Source organism: Protopterus annectens, chromosome 4.part0, assembly GCF_019279795.1.
Source record: "Protopterus annectens isolate FY-2018-M chromosome 4.part0, PAN1.0, whole genome shotgun sequence".
Classification (NCBI taxonomy): Eukaryota; Metazoa; Chordata; order Ceratodontiformes; family Protopteridae; genus Protopterus; species Protopterus annectens.
This window is the reverse complement of record NC_056733.1, coordinates 751,082,901-751,109,701: the sequence shown is the minus strand read 5'-3', so window position 1 is coordinate 751,109,701 and position 26,801 is coordinate 751,082,901. Positions and strand designations below refer to the sequence as shown.

The 26,801-nt window shown below is 39.3% G+C and overlaps 1 protein-coding gene across 3 annotated transcripts in view; it reads right to left on the bottom strand.

The window, feature by feature from the left end:
- TANGO2 (transport and golgi organization 2 homolog) overlaps positions 1-26,801 on the bottom strand; it is a 1,196,336-nt gene that overhangs the window by 978,574 nt on the left and 190,961 nt on the right. Inside the window, exon 1 of one of the 3 annotated variants that reach the window (XM_044068706.1) lies at positions 14,197-14,267. The exons of the other annotated variants lie outside the window; for them this stretch is intronic. The gene's annotated coding sequence lies outside the window, so the exon portion shown is untranslated. Of the gene's footprint in view, positions 1-14,196; positions 14,268-26,801 lie in introns of those variants that run through there. 3 annotated transcript variants of the gene reach the window in all.

Genomic DNA, 26,801 nt, shown 5'->3' with positions numbered 1-26,801 from the left:
GCCTTGTATGTTAAGCAGAGATCACCTCTGAGTAGACGATATGCGACAGAGTATAGCTGGAGCTTTTTTTAGATGGTCAGCATAAAGCATCTGCTTTAGGCCTGTGATTCTTTAAGTGAGGTATTTCTGTGGCCTTTCCAGTTATTGCAAAGTCACGTGAGGTACATACCAAATGGGGCGTTGTACTCTATAATGGTTCTAATAAGGGATGAGTACAGTGAGACAATGACCTCCTTTTTTCTGGCTGAAAAGCCCTTAGTGATGAGGTGTGCCACATAGAAGGATTTCCTGACTGTTGTGGCTATGTTGATATCGAAGGTGAGACCACTGTCCACCTGTGTCCCTAAGTCCCTTATCACACTTTCAGTGTTTAGTGTACTGCCACTTATGTGGTAATTCATGGGTACATGGTTTTATCCAAAGGGCATAACTATACATTTCTTGGCATTGAGCGTGAACCCATGGCTCTGGCACCAAGCATCTGTTTCTGTAAGGCCCTTCTGTAGAATATCCACATCATTTAGGGACTCACTAATGGCTCCCAGTTTGCAGTCATCTGCGAACTTCGTTAGCCAGAGTCCCTTAGTGCTGGCCTGTACTTCAGAGAAGTAGATGCCAAACAAGAGCGGTCCCAGGACTGAACCCTGAAGTACTCCACTTGTCTGGAGCTGGATTTTGAGTCTGCTACTTTTACAGTGTGGGTTCTGTCAGTAAGCCAGTTGGCAACCCATCGAGTGACGTACAGATTAATGCCCAGCTTAGTAAGTTTATCTACGATTCCAGAGTGGGGGATGGTGTTGAAGGCCTTGGCAAGGTCCAGATAGGCTTGTGGACCGCCTTACCCTCGTCCACGGCTCTGGAGACCGATTCGAAGAAGTCAATCAGGTTGAGGAGACAAGATCGGCCCTTTACGAAACCAAACTGGGTGAGGTCCAGTGTTTGAAGGTTGCCAATGCCTTTGTTTTAAGTTCCATGATAATGCATTCCATGGCTTTGCATATCAGGCTAGTCAGACTGATGGGACGATAGTTCCCAGGATCCAAGGTGGATCCCCCCTTGTGGAGTGGGATAACTGTAACTGTGCTCCGCTCATTGGGCATGAAGCCTGAGGTGAGGCTATGATTAAACATGACACTTAAGTGAGGTGCCAGTTCATGTAGTACACAGCCTGGGATGTCGTCTGGTCCCATGGATGCTGTATTCTTAGCTTTGGAGAGTGTTTTTTACCTGTGTGGCCGTGAGTATCGGAATTTGGCAATCTTTTGGCATTGAGATGGGCCCTTTAGGGGGTGAGAGGGGGGTGAAGTTGGCACTGACTCGATCTGCCAGAATATTGGCAATATCCTTAGGATCAGTACATTTAATGTCATTCTGTTATAGCTCAGAGCAGATCTGAGCATTGCCATTTAGATTCTTGACATAACTATAGAATGCCTTGTGGTTGTCCTTAGAATTTTTGGCAATTTTATTTTCATAACCAGCTTTGGAGGATTTTATGAGGGATCTCAGCTTCTTACTAAGGCTGGTAAGGGAGTTTTTTGGATCCTGGGATTTTCCTCTTTTCTGCAACAGTTTCTTCCTTGTTGTATAGTTTGTTTATGGCAGGGGACCACCAGATTGGGTTTTTTTTTTTTTTTTGGAGGAGACCGTCTTGGTTCTATATGGAATGGCATGACTCATGCACGAGTGGATGTGCTCTTACAGTGCCTTAGTGAAGGATTCAGCGGTCGAACTTTCAGTTCCCGTCTGCATGGGTGTCATGAAGTTTGTCACTTCTGACTTCAGTAGCATGAAGTTGGCTTTGGAGAATTTTTTTATGGAAATTTTCCTACTGGGGTGTGTGGGTGGGATGTGGACGTTAAGGGTGATTAGCTTATGGTCAGACCTGCCCAACAAGGGGTTGACCACTGGTGTGGAGCAATGATCTCCCATGTTGGTAATGACCAGGTCTAGGATATTTAAGCCCCTGGTGGGACTACGGATTAGTTGGTCCAGGGCGCTGGAATTTATGAATTCCAAGAACCGTTGGGCAAAGGTGTTGGTGCCCGAGTAGTTTTCCCAATTAATGGCAGAGTAGTTGAAATCATCCAGTATTAGGGTATTTGGTTGTATCTTAAAATTATCTAGTATGTTTAGAAAGGTGTAGTGAGAATTTTAGGGCATGGTAGGAGATCTGTAGCAAGTTACAATTTGGATTGCAGTCTTACCTAGTGTTAGTTGCACCTGTAGAATTTCAGATGCATTGTGTTGGGCAACTAGCCTGGAGGTGTGAATATTCTTGGTGAATATGGACACCCCTCCACCTTTAGTGCTTCTGTCCTGGTTTGGTGGCCGAAAAGTGTGGTAAGAGTTGTAGCCTGGTATTGCAGGGGTGCTCTCTGAAGCCTTGAACCAGGTCTCAGTTACTGTACAGACATCAATGTTCTCCATTTTTAGGAGTGCCTCGAAAGAGTGCATTTTGAGGTTTAGACTTCTAGCATGGAGTAGTATTACCTTCAGATTTTGCATGCTTGTATCTGTTAAGGTGGTGGATTTGTCCTTTTAGCCTTGCCTAAAAAAGGCACTACAGGAGTGGCAAGAGCCTTAGCCACTAACCTGAATCCCAGGGGTGACATGCGCAGACCATCTCTGGCAAAGCATCGTGGTTTGTCGATCATGTCGCCCCAGGCAGACCGATACTGGATCCCCTTTGAATGACATCAGAAACTTAGCCAATTGTTGAAGATAATCATTTTGTCCTTATACTATGGTATCACTCTGAGGGGCGGCCACAGTGGTGCAGTGGTTAACGTTGCCACCTCACAGCAAGAGGTTCTCCAGTTCGATCCTCGGCTGGGGTGCCTTCTCTGTGGAATCTGCATGTCCTCCCTGTGGTCATGTAGGGTGTTCTCCAGGTGCTCCGGTTTCCTCCGACATCCAAACGACATGCTGTAGGTTGATTGGACACTCTAAATTGGCCCTAGGTGTGAGTGTATGTGTGTGCCTTCTGTGGAAGGTTGGGTGCCAGGCTGGCAACTCAACACCGTAAAACTCCACTGCCAATCATGAGTGGACAAGGTGATCCACTATGGCGACCCCTAACCGGGAAAAGCCAGAAGAAGAAGAACTATGGTATCATTCTGGGCGAAGGCAGGATACTGCTCAGAGCTAGGGTCATACCCTGCCTGGGCCACATGATCTGAGAGCTCTTCCATGTCTCTTTTCATGTAGTCCAGGGAGGTATGTCTCAAGTCATTCACTCCAACATGGACAATGACAGAGTTGTATTTGTACTTGTTGTGGAGTGACTTGAGTGCATGCATTATGTGGTGGATCCTGGCACCAAACAGGCAGCTGACAGTAACTTTCTCCTTGTTCAGCCTGATGAGTGGGACCTCAGTGTGCCTGACTATAGAGTCACCTATGACTAAAGTGTTGGGTACATGGTCTTGCCTTAGGGGCTGTTGTTTAGTGGCACACTGGTGTTTTGAGCTATGTGTCACTTTGGGTGTGATTGGTGTTTGTGTTTCAGCTTCAGAGGTGCTTGTTGCTTGGGCAGGTTAGTGTTAAGGGCCTCCGCATTAGTGGGTTTAGTGTTACTATGTGGGGATGTTGGTGGCGTAAGTTTTGAAGGGCTATGTGTTGCTTGAGGTGTAGTGCAGGTGTTTAAGCCTTCTCCTCTTGACTGTCTAGCAAAATCTTGGCTGGAGAGAGCTTTGCTTCCAGTTTGGCTATGTAAGTGCATCTCTCGCAGGTTGTAGTGTTGGGTGGTAGCAGGAGAGGGTTGTCTGTGTACATGAGGCAATTGCTGCATTGCCCCAGTATGCCCAGATTCACCAGGTGGACAGGAGAATTCACTGGAAGCTGACCCTTGGACATACCTGGTTCGGTGTTTCTTTTGTAAAGTACAAGAGCTGTTTTCCCTTACCTTGTCAAGGTACTTTGCAATTATAGGCTGTTTAGTGCCTACGATTAATTTCTCCTCATTAACAAGGATAATTCAGTGCTTGTATCAGTTTAAGGCTTCCTAGTGCTTTCCAGCAGGTTTTAGAGCAAGTGCTAGTCACAGGGATTCAGATTTTAGTGCTACTACTGGAAACCAGCTAGTTCTAAGGGAAAATTTGAGTAGCAGACATTCTGGCATCAGGAACAGTTTAAAGTGCTAGACTCATAAACTAATGAAAGTGCAGGAGAGCAGAGAACTAGCAGCTCTACTGGAAAAAAATTGAAGAGCACCGCTCAGAATCTTACAAAAAATCCTGGATACAGTAAATCTGTAAAGGGGGCTACACTAGTTCAAGGAAAGGTAGGAAACGTGTTTTTTATTTATTTATTTTTTTTTAAGTAGAAAGTGAAGAGGTAGAAGATAATGAGAATTCAATATGCACCAGACCACCACAAGAACAGCGTGGGTATGTGGGAAAAACAGTTGTACAGAGAGATTACAGACACATTACATCAAAAGTGCAGACGAAAAATGAGAATAAACTATCATCTGTTCTGAATATCACAGCAGACAGTAAGTCAGTCTCTCAGCACAGTTTGAGTAACAGGTATATCTGATTTAAAGCACAGAAAGTTAGATTATGCCATCACCATAGGAAGGAGGGATGGGTTAGTTCACAATGATATCCTATCTTTATGACAATTTAAATAAGGAGGCTTAGAAGATAAGTTTTGAAGTTATGAGACTCTTCTAGCAGAGGTTATGGCTACTAAAAAGGCAGTTTTCCAGGTTAAAAATAGTAGTTCACACTTTGCTAACGGTTCAAGCTTGTAAAACTACATTCAAATTATATGGTGGAGTTGGATCTTTAAAAGGGGGTCGCCGAAGAAATGTTCCCCTTATAAAGGCCTTACAAAGTTTTGAAGAAGCTAAAGTGGAATTGTTTACTCCTGTATGAAAATTAGAAATGGCAGCTAGTTGTAATAATTGAGGAGCTAGCCTCTTCATTAAAAAATTATAGCCAAAAACTCAAGAACTTTAGGTACTGGTGAGGAAAAAATTCAATGTCTTTCTGTTATGGCCAAAACAACAAATCCTTTCCATTTACTTTTGTAAATCTTCCTAGTGGAAGCTTTATGAGAAAACAAAAGAATGTGATGGACGGGAGGAGAGCCTGGGTTGTCTAGCTATGAATGGAAGTGGAAAAACTATGTGGTCAACGTTAGGCCTAAAATATCCTCGTGAATCATGTCTGTTAGGTGAGACAGGAAGTCTGGAATTGGATCCAGAATTCATGGAGGACAAACTAGATGAGGCCAAAAAAGGGGAACCAAATCTGATGAGGCCAATAAGGGACAATGAGGATGAATGTGCTCTTCAAACGAGATGCTTTCTAGAGAAACCTGGGGATTAGTGGAGTTGTGGGGGGTAAGCATAGAGGAGACCGGGGGTCAATCTTGGAGGAGAGTATCTTTCGGTGATTGTCTTTCGGTGATTCCCTCACTTGGGGGGAGGGGGCAGATCAGGACAAAGAACCTGTTGCATTTGTTGTTGAGGGGAGTTGCAAAGGAAGTCACAGCAAAGTTCCTTCTTTGTGGCCGCTGCTACAACCATGGCATCTACTGGTCCTCCTTTACTCCAAAATTCCTTACCTATGGGTGTGCCAGTATCCAGTCAGGTCTCTTAGGGATCAGGTCAACAGAGTCAGGTTGCTTCCTCAGCCACTAAGAGATCAAGTCAATGAGCTCATCGGTGGGCGGAGTCACCCAGGAGATAGCTGGGCCAGCCCCAAAGGCTTCTAGAATACCAATTCCTCTTGGAAAGGGTTGTCAAGAGACCCCTTTACTTGAAGATCTCCAGAATGTCTCTAAAGGAGACATCGTCAGGTGGCCATGTTGGAGACCCTTCATCAGAATCAGTATCTTCTGAGTCCAATTCTTGGAAAGAGTCTAAGTGCCCCCTTTTGCACTTTCTCTTCTTAAGGACTTATGATACTTCTCTCAGACATCCTGCCGCAGAAGATACAAGTATACCCTGCTGGGTAGCCTGGAGACTTTAGGCTGGCTGTCCCTGTACAGCAGAAGGTTGAAGCTCAAGACAGAAAGAGAAATGGGGGTTGGGAAGAAGGATCCAATGAGAAAGGGGAGGAATCATCCTTCCTCTAGGAAGCACAGAACTCTTTCCACCATCTCAAAAGCAGAATGCCAAATATAGAAAGAGGCTGATGGAGCTGATAAGACATTCTTCTGGATGGTTGTCTCCTTCCAACATTAGGACAGTCCACCCAAGGCAGAGGTCAGAGCACAGCTGTCCAATATTGAGGTTCCAAGGGGTAGAGATGAATCTGACAACTTTGGAACAGACTGCAACACCTCAAATCCAGCAACAGCGCTATTCCTCCAAGAGCCATCAGGCTCTGACACACTTTGAGCTGGTCCACTCGGAGATGGTATCAGAGTGGAAGATATAATGATCTTTGGATCAGACATGGAAGGTTCCCAGATTGTTGGATCCAAGTGCTCTGAAACAAAAGGTCGAATCAGAGAAGGAGCTAAAATAGGTAGAGTAGTACTTGTAAAGGTCTCTGGACCTGAAAGGGTAGGAGCTGGGGGAACTCCCATCTGAATTTGTGCTGAGAGAAATGTCCTCATCATTCTAGCTGCATCTGCTTTGGTCAGACTTCTGGAAGAATGAGAAGAGGAAGCAACTGAAGAGTTCCTGGAATGGTGAAGTCCCTCTAAGAAAGGCGATGGAAGGCAGGAGGGTACTGGATCCTGAGACATATCACATCCAAAGAAGCATCTTCAGATTTGAGTGTGTAGAATCTGACGACGTGGCTCTGGCATCAGAAGCTGTTAGATCTGAAAGTTTCACCTTCAGATCTAATGAAATCGGATCCATTCATTTAGATACCCTAACAGGTTGTTCTGCAGTGTAAGCTGAGCTTGTAACATATCAGGAAGGGTCTTGAAGGACGTTTCTTTTCTTTTTTTTTCCATTTTCTTGGGGGAATGAGATCCAGATATATCTCAGAAAAAGATGTAGGAAGTAATCCTTTTAAGATTTTTACGACCCAAGGATTAAAGGTCTTACATATTTCACAAGATACATTTAAACGGGCTGGACCTAGATAGCACGCACACACAAATCATGTGCATCTAATCAGGAATTTTGTGGTCACAGGCCTTACATTTCTTAAACCCTGATGGTTTTTCAGCCATTCTGGAGAAATAACTCTCACTAATAAGAAAAAGATTTTTTTTTGAAAGAAAGGAGAGGAAGAAAATGAAAAGTTACTATGATAACTGAAGGAGCTACTTTAATGGTATAGAATTAGGAAGGGAAGAAAGGAAAATACCCACAATGGCAATATTAATTTACACTAAAGTGTAGAAAGGGTAATAGAGGTCTATTATAGAAAAGAACAAAAAAGGCTAGACATATATAATTTACCTTTGCTCACTAACAGGAAAGCTCAAGAGCTAACAACGACCATGTCTGTACACATAGGCAGCAAACGAAATCTGAAGAAAGGAGGAGGACTAGGACATTATGGGTAAGGAAGGGGCTAGAGAGTTTTCAGTATCCACGAGCTGCAAAAAGAGGCTGAGTCAGATCCAATTATCGGATTTGAACCCACTTGTTGAGGAACGAATGAAAACTGACATCAGATCTGAAAATTCTAAAAACAAGTGTTGCAGAAGAATACACTCCCCCCAAATTTATCAAAAGCCTTCTCATCCATGATGAACTTAATATGATCCGATTAATGGAGAACATCTGGCTGGCTATCATATAAATTACAGGCTGTGACAAAAACATTCTCAAGAGCAGAGTGAACAGGAGGAAAAGAAGAAGGCTCTAGAAATTCCAGTGGTAACAAATTGTAACACTTTGAGTGACTGAGAAACATCACTGTGTTCCTAGTGAAACAACTGATTCACTCTGGAAATAATTTCAGAGAAATAGAGTCCTTCAAAATTACTAACTGAAGCCATACTTTCCACAGGATATGAATCAGAAGTCTGAGGACAAAACAAAGTCTTCCCTTCACAATCATTTTGAGGTTTAAATTCATAAAGCTCTCCAGAAAATGAAGAATTCCTTTTTTTTTTACCAGAAGCAACCATACAGGAAAGCTCAAAGGCCTGTATTAAACCCTGAGCTAAACCCAATAAATTACTACTGTCTGAGGTAACAGAGACAAAAGACATATGCCCAAGTGTAAGTTTATTTTTGGACAGGAATTTCTGCAGAAAAAAGACCAGTTTAGCTGTCAAAACCTGCCCCAGGGATGGTCACAACTTTCTGGCTAGGCAGAGAGGGATTCTTTGCCCCTTCTCCCAGGAACAACAAGAGCAGCTCCCCCTTGCCTACGAAGGGCACTCAAACATACCTGCAGAGGATGTGTCTAGGCCCCTGTCCATGGTGGCTGTAAGGAATGCAGCTGCCGGAATCCACATAAAAAGACCCGTAGTCTGAGAAACCAGGTTTGGCCACAGTAGAGCCACCCACCTATGGTTGAGCCCCTTGAACAGCCCACAGTTCTAGCAAAGGCTGCTTGACAATTTTCTATATTATACACAAAGATAGACTTCAGAGGACTATTCCACAGGCAGATAGCAAAATGCAGAAGGTGTGATGGTGAAGACAGAATTAATAGGATTTTTTTTGGAAATAACAAGCTGGAAGATTAAAAAAAAAAAACTTAAATAGTACTTGGCAGAAATGTTGGGTAAGCAAATTGTTGTTAAGAAAATTATTTTGAGGTGAGATATAGGACATGAATGCCTACAATTAGTAAGGCCTTGCTAAGTTCATCTCTACCGATTACTAAAAAAATAACTACTGGAAAATCAAAATCAAAATCGAGACCTACTAAAAAAAGTAATTACTGGAAAATCAAAATCAAAATCAAAATCTAGACCAACTATAGTTGAAGTATAAAAGAACTGTAGGTAGGATTTCAGAAGAGGTAAGGACCAAATTCCATAAAAATAAATGGAATTTGTGGGAAATATACATGCAGAATAATGCTCAGGAGAAGGAGGAAGACAGTTTTAAGGGAAGGCAGGAAATGAGCAATTTATGTCTTGCTGGAGTGAATGAAAATTGTTAAAATGCATATGTGTAATGCATCATAACAACAATGAAAAACGTTAGTACTTTGTTTTCTATCAATGTATGTATGCTCGTGTTACTATTTAAAATGTGATGACTGCATACTGATGTTTAAAATAATTATGGATACAAGTTATTTATGTATATCCTGGTTGAACAACTTGCCAGATATCAGCAGAACCTTGTTGGACTGGAACAGTGTGGGTTTGTGAAGGAAATGACAGACTTTCAATAATACCTTAACAAAAAAAAATTTGCAGTAAAGAACATACAAATCTGTGTAGAATGTGACTTAGATTGGTCTTTATGCTGAAAAAGCAATGGAGTAGGTTGAATGGCAATACCAAAGGCAGGTCCTATTAAAGTTCAGGAAACACATTAAATTAGAACTATCATTTGCAATTTATCAGATCTCACAGGAAAGAGTCAAAACACATCTGGGTCTTTCTAGACCTTTTAGTTTAATCATAGGAACTAAGCACGGCTATCCCCACCATAATTTTGTTTGCATTGTGCCCAGAACCCCTTATAGTGGTAATCCAGTCTCCAATAAGCGGATATATTATTAAATGGGCATAATGGTATAATTTCCTCATATGCAGATGACAGTCTTCTATTTCTGCCATTGACAGAGGAATTTACAATGACTATTTAACTTTATAGAATTAGGAAAAATCTGCAGGCACAAAGTTAATCAGGATAAAACTAGTGTTGTAGCTATAGATTATGCTCCTTCTCTCTCTCCTGAACTGACAGCAGGCTTTCCACTCCTTTAGGAAATGGAGTATGTGAACCACTGGGGGGGGGGGGGGTATTTCCCTCCGCTTCTACAAATAAGACCAATGAGGCCTTTAAATGGATTAGGAATGATGTCAAGAGATGGAAGATGCCATCACTGGAAATGGATTAACTGGTGCAAGCCTTGGCTTTTTATCTGCTCCTATTACTGATAAGGTGATGTTCCCAAAGGAATAGAAAAGGCTGGATATCCATGATACTTGGATTTAGCTACAGGCAGCTGAAATGGAAATTTTGCAGTCATTGCAAGCAAAAGAGTATGCAACAATATGGAAAAACTTGCTCCTTTTGTTTGGCGCTAAGACAGTGGTAAAAAGCAAGGGTCATCTTTTGATATTTAAAAATATGACATTTCCTACCAACTTATCATTTAATTTGCTTGTGGAGGCCCTTCAAACATTAAGGCTTTACCATGGAATACTGCACTTCCTTTAACAAGGTATTTTTCTGTTTGAGAAGGAGTAGATGTAGAGTTGCAGAGCTGAGGAGAAAGAAGACCCATATAAAATATTTTGAGGATCTAAATTTGAAGAGCAATAACAACAATCTAAAACAGCATACAACAAATACTCCAACTGAAATGTTAAACATACTTGTTAAACATACTTGAGCTTTAGCCATATTTTTGACCCCAAAGTTTTACATTTCATCAAATCTCCCCAAGCAATGTACTTTTTATAATCATCATATTCTAATCCCATCGGTTTCTCATTATATATAAGGACCTGTTGCAAAAACATTACTCTCCAACTGCCTTTCCTTTAAATAAACTCAGTAAAACAGGGTCACTCAACAGTCAGCTCCTTCATACCCCAATCTTGTCTAACTGTTCCAACTGCTGTTGCCTTCTCTTGAGCTCTTTTCTTTACTCCAGTAACAGAGCAGCAAGGAAAACTGACTGCAAAGAGGATGTCTATCAACAAAACTGGCTGATGTCTATCAAATGCATTGAGAGACAAAGCTGCAAATAATAAGTGATTACCTACTGCGTACAGACACGGTGCCTGCATAGTTAAATTAAGAAATGTTTTAATGTTTTAGAAGTGCATTCTGAATGCCTGAGACACAGAAGCAGAACACCTGTTCTTGTACCTGGTTGCTGGCTGCTGAAGAAATACAAGTGCAAGCAATGAATGTTGACAAAGATGAGTCAGGCTTCAGCCATGTTCTTGTAGCTGCAGTTATATCAGGACTGGCTGTTCTAATCACACTTCGTAAAGTAATATATTTTTTTTTTAAGGAAATTGCATACAATTACTATAGCAAGGGAAACACTGTTGTGTGAGTTTATTTGGGCATGTTTGTTCCTCCAAATGCAGATGGGAGTGGGATGATCAAGAGTTTAGCTTTAAAGGGGTTGGCAGTATCCCTGCAGCTGGGTAAGTAACTTATGGAGTGAACTGGTATGTATTACTGTTAGGAGGTTCCAGGGCCTATTATGGTGGAAATGACGATCCTGTGTGGAAGAACTTGGTGCACGCTGATCAGTGGGACAGAGGGACATCTTGGAGTCTGGTGGATGGGGTTGCATAGAGAAAGACAGAGTGGCATGGACAAGACCAGGAAATGAAGTAACCGGTGGCACACATTAGAAATGGGGAGAGGACAAGGTGTAAGCCTGGCTAAGGAAGAGGTGAGAAGTAAGTGATGCAACCTGAAAACAACTATATAGGTACAGCAAAACTGGATGGAAGAACTGCAGTATCAGCCAAACAATGAGGGAGTCACTATAACAGTGAATCAGAAGTTCATAAGACAAGAATATATATTACCTGAGAAAATTAATGCAGGTTGACACAGGCAAAACAAGTGTAAACTATTTAACATCTTTATTAAAATATTATTTAAGACACAGGCACGCATACATTACTAGAAAAGAAAAAAAGAAAACATTTTAACATTTCTTTCATTTACACACATTATACAAGTTTTCTTTCTAACAACTGTTTCAGTCCCACATTAAACTGCTCAATTCATGCCTTCTCTTAAACATCACTTCTCCTGAACATTATTCTGCATGCTTTGTTCCCACAAATTCCATCTATTTCTATGTAATTTGTTCCAATAAGGCAAGCTTATGAGTATAATTTTAACTAGATTCACAGGTAAGTACTAGGTTAGCTGCCCTTGTGGGTAATTTAAGGCTACCCAATTCTCTCAAAGGTGAGACTCAAACCCTCTACCTTGTTCCTGTCAAGTAAACACCTTAACAATTATGCCAATCCCCAACCCATCTGTTAAAGGTAAAGCTCCAGTATACAAACCTGTATAATCCAATGTATAAACTACATAGTCACAACACTGGAAGGGTAAGTTTACAGTCAGAAGTAGGAAAAAAACTCTCAATACATTCAGCTACATGAAAAGTGTTTTTAACATTGGGGGTGGCACAGTGGTGCAACTGTTAGTGTTGTCGCCTCACAGCAAGAGGCTTCTCAGCTGGAGTGTCTTCTCTACGTAGCTTGCATGTCCTCCCTGTGTTCGCATAGGTTTCCTCCAGGTGGTCTGGTTTCCTGCCACATTCCAAAGACATGCAGTAGGTGGATTGGACACACTAAACTGGCCATAGGTGTGAGTATTTGTGCAAGTGCGTGGTGTGGAGGAACTACTGCTGCAGGGCTTGCTACCCAGTGGTGTAATCCTTGGTTCTAGTTGATTGTCCCCGTTGAAAAGACACCCTGACCCCATGTGCAGAAATGGGGTATGTATGGATGGATGCATTAAATTATCACTTAAGACATAGGCAAACATACACTAACCAAAAAGAACACCATTTTAGCATTTTTCCAGTTAAATACAATATACACCACATACATTTTCTTTGCTACTATCATCAGTACATCATTACAAAAAATGGAAATCAAATTTAATAAGGCCTTATTATGTCTAGGCAACTTAGATCCTGCATCCCAGCTCAAAATAACAATTTCTTTGCTTACAATCATTTGCTCACCCATGTTTCTGATAGGGTACTCTGTAGGGAATTTTTAAAATCTATTAACTAATTACACTCCCAAAACATATGTTACCAGTTACATCTTCCTTCTCAATCACACCTCCAACATTTGCTATCTACCTGAGGAAAAATTCTTTGAAGTCTGCTTGGGGTATAAAAATAACTATGCAAACACTTCAAGCAACGATCCTAAACCATCTGTACTTGGTTGCATACTTAGTAGCCATACATGTGTCTTCCCATTGTTTTCTGGTAAATTGCTTTTCCAGTCTCTCTTCCCAATCTTTTCTAACCTCATCGGATTAATTCTTATAGTTATCAGACAATATTTTATATGTCCTACTAATAATCCCTTTAACATGTGCATCTGTCCTAGATTCAACTAAAAACTCTACCAGAGAGGGTCTTTCACTTACAATTCCACTATCCCTTTGTATGTCAAGTGTTTTTATTCTTGAAGTCAAGAGTGAACCTGGTGGCCCTCCTATGTGTTACAGCAAAAGAGCTCAGGCAGTATATCTTCTGTGTAGCAGAAAAGCAAAGTTCCATGGACCAAGACCCAAGATACTTGGCAAGGGTAGGTACTGAAGAAACTTGAGCAGTTCCTTACAGGAACAGGTACATAAATAAAAAAACAGCTCCAATGGTTGTAATACAGCTGTAACCACAAAATATTGAAGAAAAAAAAAAAAACAATATAGAACTTTAGGAAAGATGGTAATAAAAAAATAGCGGATAGCCACACTATCCCTTGAGTCACAGCTGGAATGGTGAATACCACAAAGAATACTGCAGCGTTATTGTAAGGAGTACTGTAGCAATGCACTAAAATGAGAGTAACCAGAAAAAGCAGACTAAATGCAATTATAAAACCAGCAAAATCAAAAACTATCTGCATGAAAAATCCACACCACAGGTATGAAGCTACAAACTTAATACTCAGATACTTAAACGTTAATTAAATTTGTAATGTCATACCAGTGGTGTGAATTTTCTTTTACACAGATAGTTTCTGGGATCAAAAACTAGTGCCCAGTGACAAGGAAAATTAACAAAAGGTCCTTGATCCACTATCAAAAGATGAGAAGGAACTAGATAGGTAACGTTCTTCACTGAAAGTCACAACTGCCTTTAATTAATATGTTAACATTGTAGTCCAACCTGATCAAAGGCTGGTACAAGCCAAACTAGTGGACCATGGTGTGGCAAATTAAAATGAAGTAGCAAATCTTTAGTGGTGACAATTCATGCTGAGGAAATGTATCTGGGGCAAGCCCCACAATACCAGAAAAATTATGCAAAATGTTAGGTTAATACCATAACATGCTCCAGGACCCATAAAGTAAAGCATACATTATATGTTTCTCCACTTAACGTCTATACATAAAACACACACCACACACGATATATGTGTTTGGTTGCTTTGTTTTCTCATGTGGCTAGACATGCTGCTTTGTCCACAAAATTATTCCTTCCAATTTTCTACTTCTGCCTTCCACGAATGAGTCAAAGGACACTAGAATCAGAAAGTCTACAACTGTCCTAAGAAAGAAAGAAAGAAAGAACACATTGCAGATTATTTTCTACTGATTTAACTCTGGACACAGTCCTCATCAATCATCTGCATACACCACGATGCAACTACCAGTTTTAAATCTTCCTATGGAAGCTATGAGCCAATGTGAGGCAGCAAGAAACTCAAGTTTAGTACGAGTTTCTACTTTTCTTGCATCTTTCTTAGATCTACTGAACTATTTTTTTCCTGTTTGACTTGCTGTCTGCATGCGTACTAATTGCTAAGCTAATCAAAGGTTAGCCGAACTAATGTGACAGGACGACAGACGCTGAAGGTCCCACGGTTTATCCATCATTTCAGATAATGCATTTTCTCCGAAACTATATTTTATGTTAAACAACTCAGGTTTTAATTACAATGACAAAGTAGTGAAAGATTCATGAGTGCTGGCAATTAATTTTACATACTCATCTATGCATTGCGTATTGAACAGATAGCAGTGAAAGATCATTAATTAAATAAACATTCTGACAACAGTTTATAACATGCTGAATGTGACACATATTTCATAAATCAGTTTTTTTAAAAAGTCTTTTAAAACATTCTGACAACAGTTTATAACATGCTGAATGTGACACATATTTCATAAATCAGTTTTTTTAAAAAGTCTCTAGGGAACGTTTAGTATTTAATGCTACACTGCAATGCTGTGAAGGTGACATTTTAATGAAAAACATTATCACAACCAAATGTGCTGTATGTACATTATAATGTTCTGGATGCTGACAAAAATCTAAACCATTGGCAGCCTCTGTAGGTTTAGCTCAGAGGGTTAAGGCTATAAATCACTAACAAGAGTTTTATACTATATTCCTATATTTGATTCCTCCAGTTTCTAACTACAGACTATATGTCTGAACAAGTCATTTAACCAGGATGTTGTGCCAGGTCATCGTTAAAAAAGATGCACTTATAGTGGGCTCACCTTATTAGCAAATAGATTAAATTAAAAAGGTACCAATCAGCTGGATGGAGAACAGGCTGGGAATCTGTCTGCGATACTGACAACCTGAGCTCAGGAACAGACTTTGGCCAGGGGTACAGCAAAAATCAACAACTTATACAAACACAGCTGCTTCAAAAAACTAAATTAACAGCTGCCTTTAAAAAATACCTCTCTTCTACATTATTTTTACCTTCAGCTGAAACTACTCAAATCTGAAGATGGCCAAACAAATCTTTACCCTCTTCCACAATCAATAAATCCTACAATATCCAATAACACCCACAATTCCTCAGTGTCTAAACTAACTATACTGTCAGAAAAAGTCACAGCTTTGTACAAATTACATGCATCAGTACTTGTAGTATAAACAAGTGTGCCTCCTTGGAAGCATGAACAGAAAATCCTAACGTAGCATTTCTTACTGAGCCATGGCTTAAAGATTCTTTTTGCTCTTCTTACATCCAAGACAACTACTGCATTCTTTGCACAGTAGACTTGGTCCAAAAATCAGCAGGGGAATCACGCTTCTAATCAAACAAACTTAAACAAAGCCATCTTACACATGGGCAAATGTCTGCTACCAACAATCCAAAACAATTTTGGAAAGAAATAAAACAGTCTTTCAACTCTAGGGACATAACTGACGAGAGAGATAATTAATTTAACACCAATCGAGCAGAGAATTAAAGTATTATCTCTTCCACTGAAACCATCACTAACACAGTTTACTAATGCTAGCGCTGACCAAATTACTCAAAGTAATCCCCAGCTCACAACTACATATTTTGGCAGGGTATGCAGCCACCATTCTCAAGTGCTTTCTGAGAAGAAAACCAAAATTATTAAAGAACTTGAAACCTTACACCTGTACTTTCACTGCGCTCTTATTAGGAAAGCAACAGACAAAACAGCTGAGCCCCTAACTTTATGCACACACACAGACACACACACACGTACATAAACATATACACACACACACACACGTACATAAACATATACACACACACACAAACATACATGTACATATTATATATATATATATATATATATATATATATATATATATATATATACACACACACACACACACACACACACACACACACACACACACACACACACACACACACATGGGTTCACTACATAATCTTGAAATATCGAATTTCAAAATCTCGAGACTATGTAGCCGAAACCCCTAAATACCGAAAGACCAGAAGCGCGAAATTCAAAATCCTGATGTTCGGAGATAATGAAGTAGCTCTTCTGGTGTTGCGGTTTGTTGATGGATAGGTGGAAGTTCAGGTAAGTATCTATGTGTAAGTGCGTTGCTTAGGGGCTTTAGTGTGTTGTCAGTGTGTGTTGTGACTGTGATGTCTGTGTGTGAGGGACTGTATAATGTGTGGGTGTGAATTTCCCTTGTGTGTTTGTTTGTGCAATCTCGGATTTAGTATATTTAAGTGGGGGGGGGTGCAGGAGGGCTTGCCCCCCTTCTTATCTGTAGTGTAGGATGATATGTTTGATTGTGGGGGGAAGTTGTGTGCATGTGTGTGCTGTATGTGTGTTGTATGTTCGATATTTTGAATTTTGCGCTTCTGGTCTTTTCGGGTTTCGGCTACATAGTCGCAAAATTTTGAAATTCAATATTTCAAAATTTCGAGATTACGTAGTGAACCCATATACATGCATTACATATTATATATAAAAAAATGATAAAGCCTCTCACTTACAACAGCAATTGTTCTACCAGCCCTGACACGTCATCATTATACCTCTTCCTAAGGTACCCAAGGCAAACACCCATAACACCTATCTCCACTGTATGTCTGCTTGCAAATATCTTGGAAAAAGTTCAGTTGCTTAAAACACTTCTGTCAGATACAGCAAGGTTTCAGAATTGGTTTAGCACAACTAATGCTACACTCTCAGTATCTGACACTAAATACAGCAATGAAAATGATGGTCTCCTTACACATGGTATTTTTGTGAAAATGGCCCATGCCTTTGAAACTGCTGACCACAACAAATCTCCTCAGGAGAAAAGGCCACTGCCTGGGTCCATAGCTATCTTGACAGCAGTACCTTTCAAATTTACTTTAACAACCAACTGCCCACTAATGGAACATGAAAAAAGGTGCCCCAAAGGCACTTTTCTAGGCCCATTACAATTTTTCTTATTCATTAATGACATAACTGATGACTTAACTGAACTTAACCCTACCCTCTACTCAAATATTTTATTACTTTAGGCAAACAGATGACCCACAGTACTCTCCTGCATAGACTTATATTAGAAGAACCAGAGCCACTCGTACTTTTACATATTCTACACAACTAGCAATGGTGTGTGTGTGTGTGTGTGTGTGTGTGTGTGTGTGTGTGTGTGTGTGTGTGTGTGTGTGTGTGTGTGTGTGTGTATATGTTTTCAGAAATATACTTCAGAGACATTAAGTCTTGATGACTAAATGGAGATTTGCTCAGTTCGGCGCTCTTCAGTGCTAGGAGGTTTACCGTGCTGTTATGCGTAATTCAGAGAAAACAAGAAAGAGACTACACAGAAAAGCAAAAGGCTACAAAGCCCTTTCCCATCTAAATGCTTACTGATTCTATGCACTGAAAAGGACCATCTAAATCATTTATGTGGTACCAGCTTCTACTTAAAGTTCAGGCCTTCACATGACAGCTAGAAGTTTGGGTTCCAGAGAAGGATCAGAGGATCTGTTTTTGACTTGCTGGCTTTTGCAAAGATGTTGGGACAGGGTGGCAAGATGAATTCCGGCCGGTTAAGTCCTACAGGGCAAAGTTTTATAGTAGAGTATGTACACGTTTAACTTGTCTGGCATGCTACTGCACTTCAATGTAAATCCTGTTGTGTAAACTACATAAGAGCCTAGTCTACAACACCCGAGGCAACCGCCACAGTCATTATTATAGATCATGTGAATGTCACTGCCTTCTCGGTTTCAGGTTAATTGCATTAGTGTGATTGACTTGACTCCAGTACATTGTAAAGGTCACTGGCCTGATTCGCATTCATTAGCCTTAGTAGTCAAGTCAGATTTGTTTATTTATTATTTACTACTTTTTTCTTAACTGAACTACAACTTTAGCACTATTTATTTAATAAATCTACATTTGTTGGTGTACCATACTCTGGTGAAACTTTGGTACCATTTACTTGACTGTTTGCACTCTAAGATTGCATCACAGATGATAATTTAAACTATCATATATCATTTTGATGATGTACCGTGCACTTTAAAGCCATCGCAATGCATTTTTGTAGTGCTGCTTGTTAAGAGCGGAAACTTGTATATTTATTGTTCATCTGACTGCTTGCACTTAAATTAGTTAAATTCACAAAAAATACTGCTATTTTTCACACACAGAATATGCTCTGCTTATTACCCAATAGAATGCTCATCTGCTTACATCATTAAGATGTAATGGTGCTGTTCTGCTGTCTGCCCCTTTTCTGTGTAGTTTCTTGTTCAACAATTTGCCGTGCTGTGCCTTGCTAGTATTGCACTGCTGCTCATTAACTTTTTAAAAAGATTTAGTAAAACTCATTTTAAGCAAGTGAGAAGTTCACATATACTAAAAGAAAAAGAAAACACAGCAACATTTTTTCAGAAAGTTTTCAATTTTATCAATTATCATTCATTCCAAAATTAAAAAAAATGCTCAATTTCTGCCTCCTCTTAGACCTCACTCCAACTCCTCCTGAACATTATTCTGCAGGATCTGTTTCTTCTACACAATCCATTTATTTCTATGTAATTTGCTTTTTCCTTTTTCTAAAAGATCTCACCTCCAGGTCTTTTATATCCTTTACAATATTCAAAACTCCAATTATAGTTGGCATACATTTTGATAATCATTTTCTAGCAAATGTTTTTTATACAGCGAATAGCATTACACTAGTAAGGCATTACATCCCAGCTCAAAAAAATAATTTTCTTAGTGACAAACATTTGTTCTCCCAACATTTCTGACAAACTATTGCTTAAGTAACCAAACTGCCTACTCATAATATTCTTTAGGAGCCATGTTCCCAATCACCTCCTTCTTTCCCATCACTCCGGCAGCATTTGCTTTCAGTGGGAAAAATCTACGAAGGCTGCATGGGGTACAAAAATACTTATGTAATTAAACACTTCAAAGCAAAAATCATAAACCTCATGTACTTTGCATTCATGGGAGCCATTCTGATGTCATCCCATTGTTCCTTTGTAAATTATATTTCAGTTTTCTCTTCCTAATCTTTTCTAATCTCCTCTGACTGACTCTTATATTTATCATGCAATATTTTGTATATCCTGCTAATTATCCTCTTTTTTTTAAACACTAACTTCTGTTCTAGTCTGAATGAAAAAAAACTCTGCCCATGTTTTAAGTGAAAGGTCAGCTCTGGTAAAGAAAAAGTGCCATCAATTATTGGTAGGGAAGGCAGTCTCAAGCCTGTAGTCCAAAACTTCTGTTTGGCCTCATCCCACTCTATTGGCTTTACCTCTCACATTATTTGCTCCCAATACCACAATTCCTTTGCTAATTTTCTCTAGTACCCTCCTTGCCTACTTTCTATACCCCTACTTAGTCATCTTTATTGGCAAAATCTCCTTTCTCCATTCCCATTTTAGTTTAGTTCTTAAAATACTTACTGCTTCTTTATGAATATAATACAACCTATGGTTATTCTCTTTAAGGACCTGCATCCAAAATCCCATTCTCTCCTTATTTCTTGAACTTTCACCACACTTAATCATAATCATCCCTTTGCACTTCAAATTATACCCTTCTGCTTGTGTTATGTATATGAACCTTAACTGTGCAGCTCAAAGGCATCCCTTCTTTCAGATAATCCTAAACCACCTATTTCAAAGGGGAGAATCAACTTATCCCACTTAATTCTTGCCTTCCTCCCCTCCCAAACAAATTCCTTCACCTCTTTACTAATTACCATCCCAAACTTTTCATCTGTTAGATAAAAATATGCCTGGCTTGTACATAAAGAGACTAAAGTATCATAATCAACAACTTTTATTTTCTCAATTTTTGTGCAACTTTTTTACTAAATTCCATTGTATTATCCTTATCTGCCATAAATGTCTACATTTTAAATTAAAACACCTAAATACTCAACTTATCATTTACTTCTAAACTAATTTGTGTGTGGGCATGTAGGTCAATAAAATAGCTTACCCATAAAAGACAATACATCCAGAAAAGGACATTTTGATATTCTGGAGCATTTTGAGATAATTCAAGTACACAATATTATCATCTGCAAATAAAGCTAACTTTTGTTGATTACCATAGTAGCATTTAAATCCTTGAATTTTTGACTCCCTATTTTTATTGCCATGGCTTTAAATATAAAACAAATTGATACAGGACTCCCCTGCTTGGTTCTTCTTTTGAAAAACATAGCTTGCTGAATAGGAACCCTCCCAACTTAGTTCTTTCCTCTGACCACTGATATGGCCACCTAAATAACCATGTTATTTTATACAAGGAATGCAAATGCTACCACTGCCCTATTAATAAACTTCCAGCTGACTCTGCTGAATGCTTTCTATGCCTAAAGACTCAACAGCAATAGTGATCTTCCCCTACATTCTGTTTCTTTCTGGATCATCATTGCTCTATTAATGGTATAAAAATGCACGACTTGCCTCCTCAGAACCAACTGATCCACATTTATCTATTTTGGAAACACTGCTGCCATTCATTTGGCTAGTATACACATAAATACTTTATAGTCATGGTTTAAAAAATTAAATGGGTCTAGAAAAAGCTGGATCTGTAGAAGCCTTACCCTCTTTGGGTAACACAGTCACCACCACTTTCTTCCAAGATGCTCATATGTCTTGCCTTTTTAAATAATGTTAAACAAAACCTTCCAAATCTTTATCATGTTCTTCCTTCCCAACTTCTACAAAAAATCGTCCTATCATAGCTATTTAAAGCTTAGCCTCCTCTTCCTCTAAACCTTGCACAACTTAAGTGTTACATAAATATTTCCATTTGTATCATTTCTTGGTTTCCATATCTCTTTGCTGTATACAAATTTTCATAAAATTTCAAAAATAATGTCTCTAATAACCATGTACTATCTTGTTACTTTTCTCGTTGTAGGCTCCCTAAATTTGGTGATAATCCTATCTAATTTTGGTCGCCAAAGTCATTATGCTAAAAGTATTCGTGCTCTGGAGGGATTATCAAAATATTTGCTTGACAACCTTTCTAAACCCATGCATAATGTCCAAATACTCCCTTAATTTTCCATTTAGCATTCTGCAGTTAATCATTTTCTTGTTCTGTGAGACTTCCCTTATTCTGAAATACTTCAACCTTTATCAAGTCTATTAAATAATTCCTGTTACTTTCCCCAAAGATCTCAGTCTTATTTCTACCATGTTTTTAACTCCTTTTTCATTTTATTCCATTCACTAGCCATCCCTGATGCAAAATTTCTATTTTCTGCAATAACTCTCAAATCATTTCTACTACTCATTTAATAAATTCTGTTCTCTTAACAGGGGAGTGTGAAAGTGTCCCCTTTTTACTTCATTATCATGTAATTTATCTGAGTTTTTATTGGTACATTAGCCAAAACAGACACTGGATGCGGAACACAGCTTCAGCTCCTTTGTTTTATCTGTCATTTCCTGTTGGAAGACACGGAAGGCCTTTCCAGAAAATCTCTACCTTAAAGTGTCCACAGCTAATCTACTCATGTTGACTAGTTTGGTTATTCAATCACCATCTTCTGTTGCCTCAAGGTCTTCTCTTTTCTAGTTCACTTTGTGCCTGTTGAGCTGCAGTTATAAATGTTGTCCCTATGAAAGGTATTTAGTAAATCTGGTGATCTGGGGAACATTGTACAAGTTAGGTTTTCAATCCTCAATATTCTTAAGCTTTAATATAATATAAACAAGTTTAGAATACCAATTGGTGGAGTCACTACCTTGCTCTATTAGCAGTGCAAACTCTCTAACTTGTGGTCCCATAAGCTTAAATTGTGTTTACGAAGTGCATCATTACTCATGTAATCTAGACTCATATGGGCAATAAAATACTTGGGTACTCGGCAACAAATAAGTCTTTGGCATTCTCATCCTCGGTACTGCTGACCATCTCTGTACTACCCGTAAACTTTTACTAGACTATTCTGAAACAATACAGAGATTCTGCTGTATCATTAAGCTCAAAGTTTGGTCAGAATGGCCATCTGAACTGATAAATTGTAAAACTGGCAGAACAATTTAAAATAAAAGCATAACCTTCAGTTCTTTTCATAGTAACATATATAGCAATATCAAAATAAGTAACGCTGTGCTGCTTTGGAGTAAAGACAAAAAATAATATTTTTATTCTTTTTGTATGTTATGGTCCAAAATGGCACTCCATTATGTTTTATTAAACTTGAATATGCAATTTCGTCACTGCATTATTTGTCTGTAAGATTAAGATCACAATCTAATTAAGTACTACAGGTAATTAGCCCCATAACTTACCCCATAATTTCAAAAGAGCATGTTAAACCATTATGGCTCTACAAAAAAGGAGCAAAAACTGCCAAAAGCAGTCAGCAGTTTGGGACAGCTTTCTTGAAAATGTGACATTAACCCATGATGCACGGAGCTAAATCTACAGTTAAAGCAAGCATCATTAGGTTAGCCATGTAGCCACTGTTTGTAAGGGAAACCAAAATCTCAGCACCTTTAAACAAAAGTTCTGGGCATTCAGTTCTATTCCGCTGCTGATATTTCTATGTCAGAAGATACTAGAGTAGATACTTACCTTCTGTGTCTTTATATTGTACTGTACATATGATTTCTTCCTTGTACATATGCATAAACAACTGTCTTCACAGCCTGCAGGGGTCGAGCCCACTTCACTACACACACCACAGTGATCCTACTTATCTAATGTAAAACCACAGAATCTTTTTCCTTGACGTATACATTGCCTCTCTACACATTAAACCCATTACTCTCGGTCTTAAAGCTATATTTTGCTTTTATCATCAAATTATATTGAACTTCCTAAATTAAAATATCATATTAGCATTATTGCTCTAATTATTCAGTTTGCTATACAAGTTTCGCTAACTTTAGAATATACAAAGTAGTAGAAAGCAATATGGGAGATAAGCACACAGTATGTAATGATGATAAAATATTCTTATGCTGTTGGCTGTCTTGACTCCTGCCTAGAATACTGTACGAGTATACAGTGACACAGGGAATCAACCTCAGTCATGATAGCAGCTGTATTAAGATTCTGTTTGAAGGAGATCTTTCAGAGCATTTTTAAATTGTTTACCGATATATACTTAAAATGTGAAAATGTCTTTAAATTAATTATTAAATATACCAGCCTGTTACATTTATATTAAAAAATAAAGTATTATTTTTCTTTTAAACAAGTTTTCCTTTTATTTCAATTGAATGGAAACTCCAGAGTTAGGAAATTTGGTAAAGAGGTGTGGAGACAAAGCCTCCACATGCTGGTGCAAAGGGGCACAACACTTCCACAAAAATAACTTCTAGTTGTTATACCAACAAAGTGACACAATCTTAAGTGTGAGTGGTAAGCAGGTACTAAAGTTGTATGAAGGCAAAAAAAAGTCAATCCCCATTTAAATCATCAAAAATCTAAAAAGGCAACCAGTATACAAAGTTGCTTTCACTGACATGCACAATCTGTTCAATCTGCAAGTGCCAACTTAGAAACAGGCTGCCAAAACTCTGATAAAATAATAAGGTTTAGTTTAGAACCCATTTTGCCAACAATTTATAACCAACATTTCGAATGAAACAGGTCTTACATTAAAATTACTGTTGTGTACATCCTTGTCCCTCAATAATACTGTAATAGCCAGTTTCCAGTTATTTGGTGCTGCCCATTTTGGGCCTGCAAATACCTCTTTTTTAATATAGGAGTCAACAATAAAAATGTTTATAATTCTCCAGTAGTAATATCATGAGGTCCATGGCTTCTTAGGAAAACTTTTTAGTAACCTGTTCTATGCGCCTATCCCACTGGGATCAAATAAAATAAATGCATTGAGATTAGCTTGCATTTAAAAAAGAAACTAAAAACTAACTTAGCTAATTAACAAGATCTTGCTTATTATTGTACAATGAGGGATACTAACGTTTAAATTCCAATGTAAATTGGATCCAGTTTTGAAATAATTTTCATCTTTTAAAAATCAGATTTGATAAGCATCTCTACTTCTATTAATATGTTACATCAGAAAATAATTTGAATTAACAACATAAGTAATATTTTTAAACAATGGATAGGTCTGCTTATTTTTCCATATTTTATTGAAATAAAAGCTCCTTTCCTCCAAGCCAAAAAGGAAAAAAAAAATATTTGTCTGAACTAGTATCCATCCACTTGTTATGCGGCCATGGTGGTGCAGCGGTTAGTGTTGCCGCCTCACAGCAAGAGGTTCTCCAGTTCAATTCATGGCTGGGGTGCCTTCTGTGCGGAATCTGCATGTCCTCCCTGTGGTCGCGCGGGTTTCCTCATGGTGCTCCGGTTTCCTCCCACATCCCAAAGACATTCAGTAGGTGGATTGGACATTCTAAATTGTCCCTAGGTGTGAGTGTGTTCATGTGTGCGCCTTCTGTGGAAGGTTGGGCGCCGGGCTGGCAACTAGACACCATACAACTCCAGTGCCAATCATGAGTGGACAGATTATCCACTGTGGCGACCCCTAACTGGGAAAAGCCAGAAGAAATATCCATCCAGAGTTCTTTGTAGATATTTGTAACAAGTGAAGTGTCTTCCTTGACATGATCGCTTTTCTTTTGAACGATAATCAAATATATATTAAAAATATGAACTTTAAAGGCAGACTATTTTGGTTAAAAATCAGTTTATACTTAATAAATAATCATGAATGTGTGCAGCCCTCATCTAAAAAGATCTGAAAATTACCAAACTGGGAAATAAAAAGCCCTAATATTGCCCAAGAGTATTCACAAACATAGTACTGAGAAAGTACAGTTGTGTACACTTACCATAAATGTAGATGTTAGAGTGTATTCACTGTTGCAGTCCTTACTTTTGGGATTTCCTACCATGGAAGTCCTTGGCTAGCCCAACTACCAGAGTAAATTTCTTGCCTCCTCTTATGACTGGTGGACATCTTTGACTGACGTGAGTATAAGTGGATATATGCAAACGTCATGACCTTAGTTGCTTTCTTCCCCCTTGGAGACCCCCCAACAGGAGCAGCAGGTCAATACCAGACGGTTACGGCAGGGATCCCCAGGCAGGCAGGAGTGAAGGGTAGGAGTTCCAGGAAGACGAGAATTAGTGCTAGCCACACTGTTGGCTACAGGGGGGGGGGGGTGACTGCAATAGTCAATACACTTGAACACCTACATTTATGGTAAGTGTACACAACTGTATTATGTTCTTCATGTTTCACTGTTACAGTCCTTACTTGTGGGAAGCTTCCCAAAGCTAAACATAGGGGAGGTGGTGAAGTAAGAAGAGAAGAGGATATTTGTAGGGTAATAGAGGCACAGCGCAAAATGGAGTAGAAGGAAGCTGACAAACATAGAGCCTGGTGAAGGTGTGTACTGAATGTCAGTTGGCAATCTCTCCAGCCTTGGTAGGTAGGTCCTTCAGGGAGAGAGACGATGACCCAGCTGCTCTAGAGGGACGGGCCTTGCTGTTAGAGGAATGATCCTTCCCTGATGATTGTAGAAGGGTGGCACTGAGGAACAGATCCCTTATGAAAAGGTCTACAAGATACAGATCTCCTTCAGTGGTGAAGGCAATGGTAACATTGCCTTGGTCAGAAATTCTGATGGATTTTTACTGTGGCCATTTAGTTGGGTAGCAACCTATAGATGCTTGATAAAAGTAGGATACCCTTCCCATAGTACTGTGCATTTGGAGAGAAGAAAGGCAGATGCCTGGCTAGAAATAAGGAGGCATCAGTCACCAGATTTGTCTTGAATGGAAGAATAGGCCTGAGAGAGAGGTTCTGTCAGGACAAACGATAAATCAAAAAAGGTTTCTTTTTCTTGAGAGCATAGAGTCTTAGAAATTCCCTAGCTGAAGAGGCAGGAAATAAGCAGGCAGAGATCCACACCAGGAATAAAATCTGCAAAAGGTCTAACTCATTTGTAGGACTAGAACTGTCTGGCCCATGGGTGGGAGGATGAAGGGGTGTGGGGGGGGGGGGAGAAGTCTGAAAAGGCTGAAACATGACCCTACAGCAACAGCAAGAAAGGCCTATTCACAGGGAATTTAAGAGTAGGACCAGTTGGCATGAATCTTGACCCTGATGGGATCCTGATAGGCCTGTACACCCTCAGTTCAAGAGGCTTCCTATTATGTTGCCTGGGTTCTTCTGAAGCTAGGTCTCCTGGTTTTACCAAAGATGTTCTGCCATTGTTGATGTAAGGGGGGGGGGGGCAGTTAAGCATTAACAGGATCAGAACTT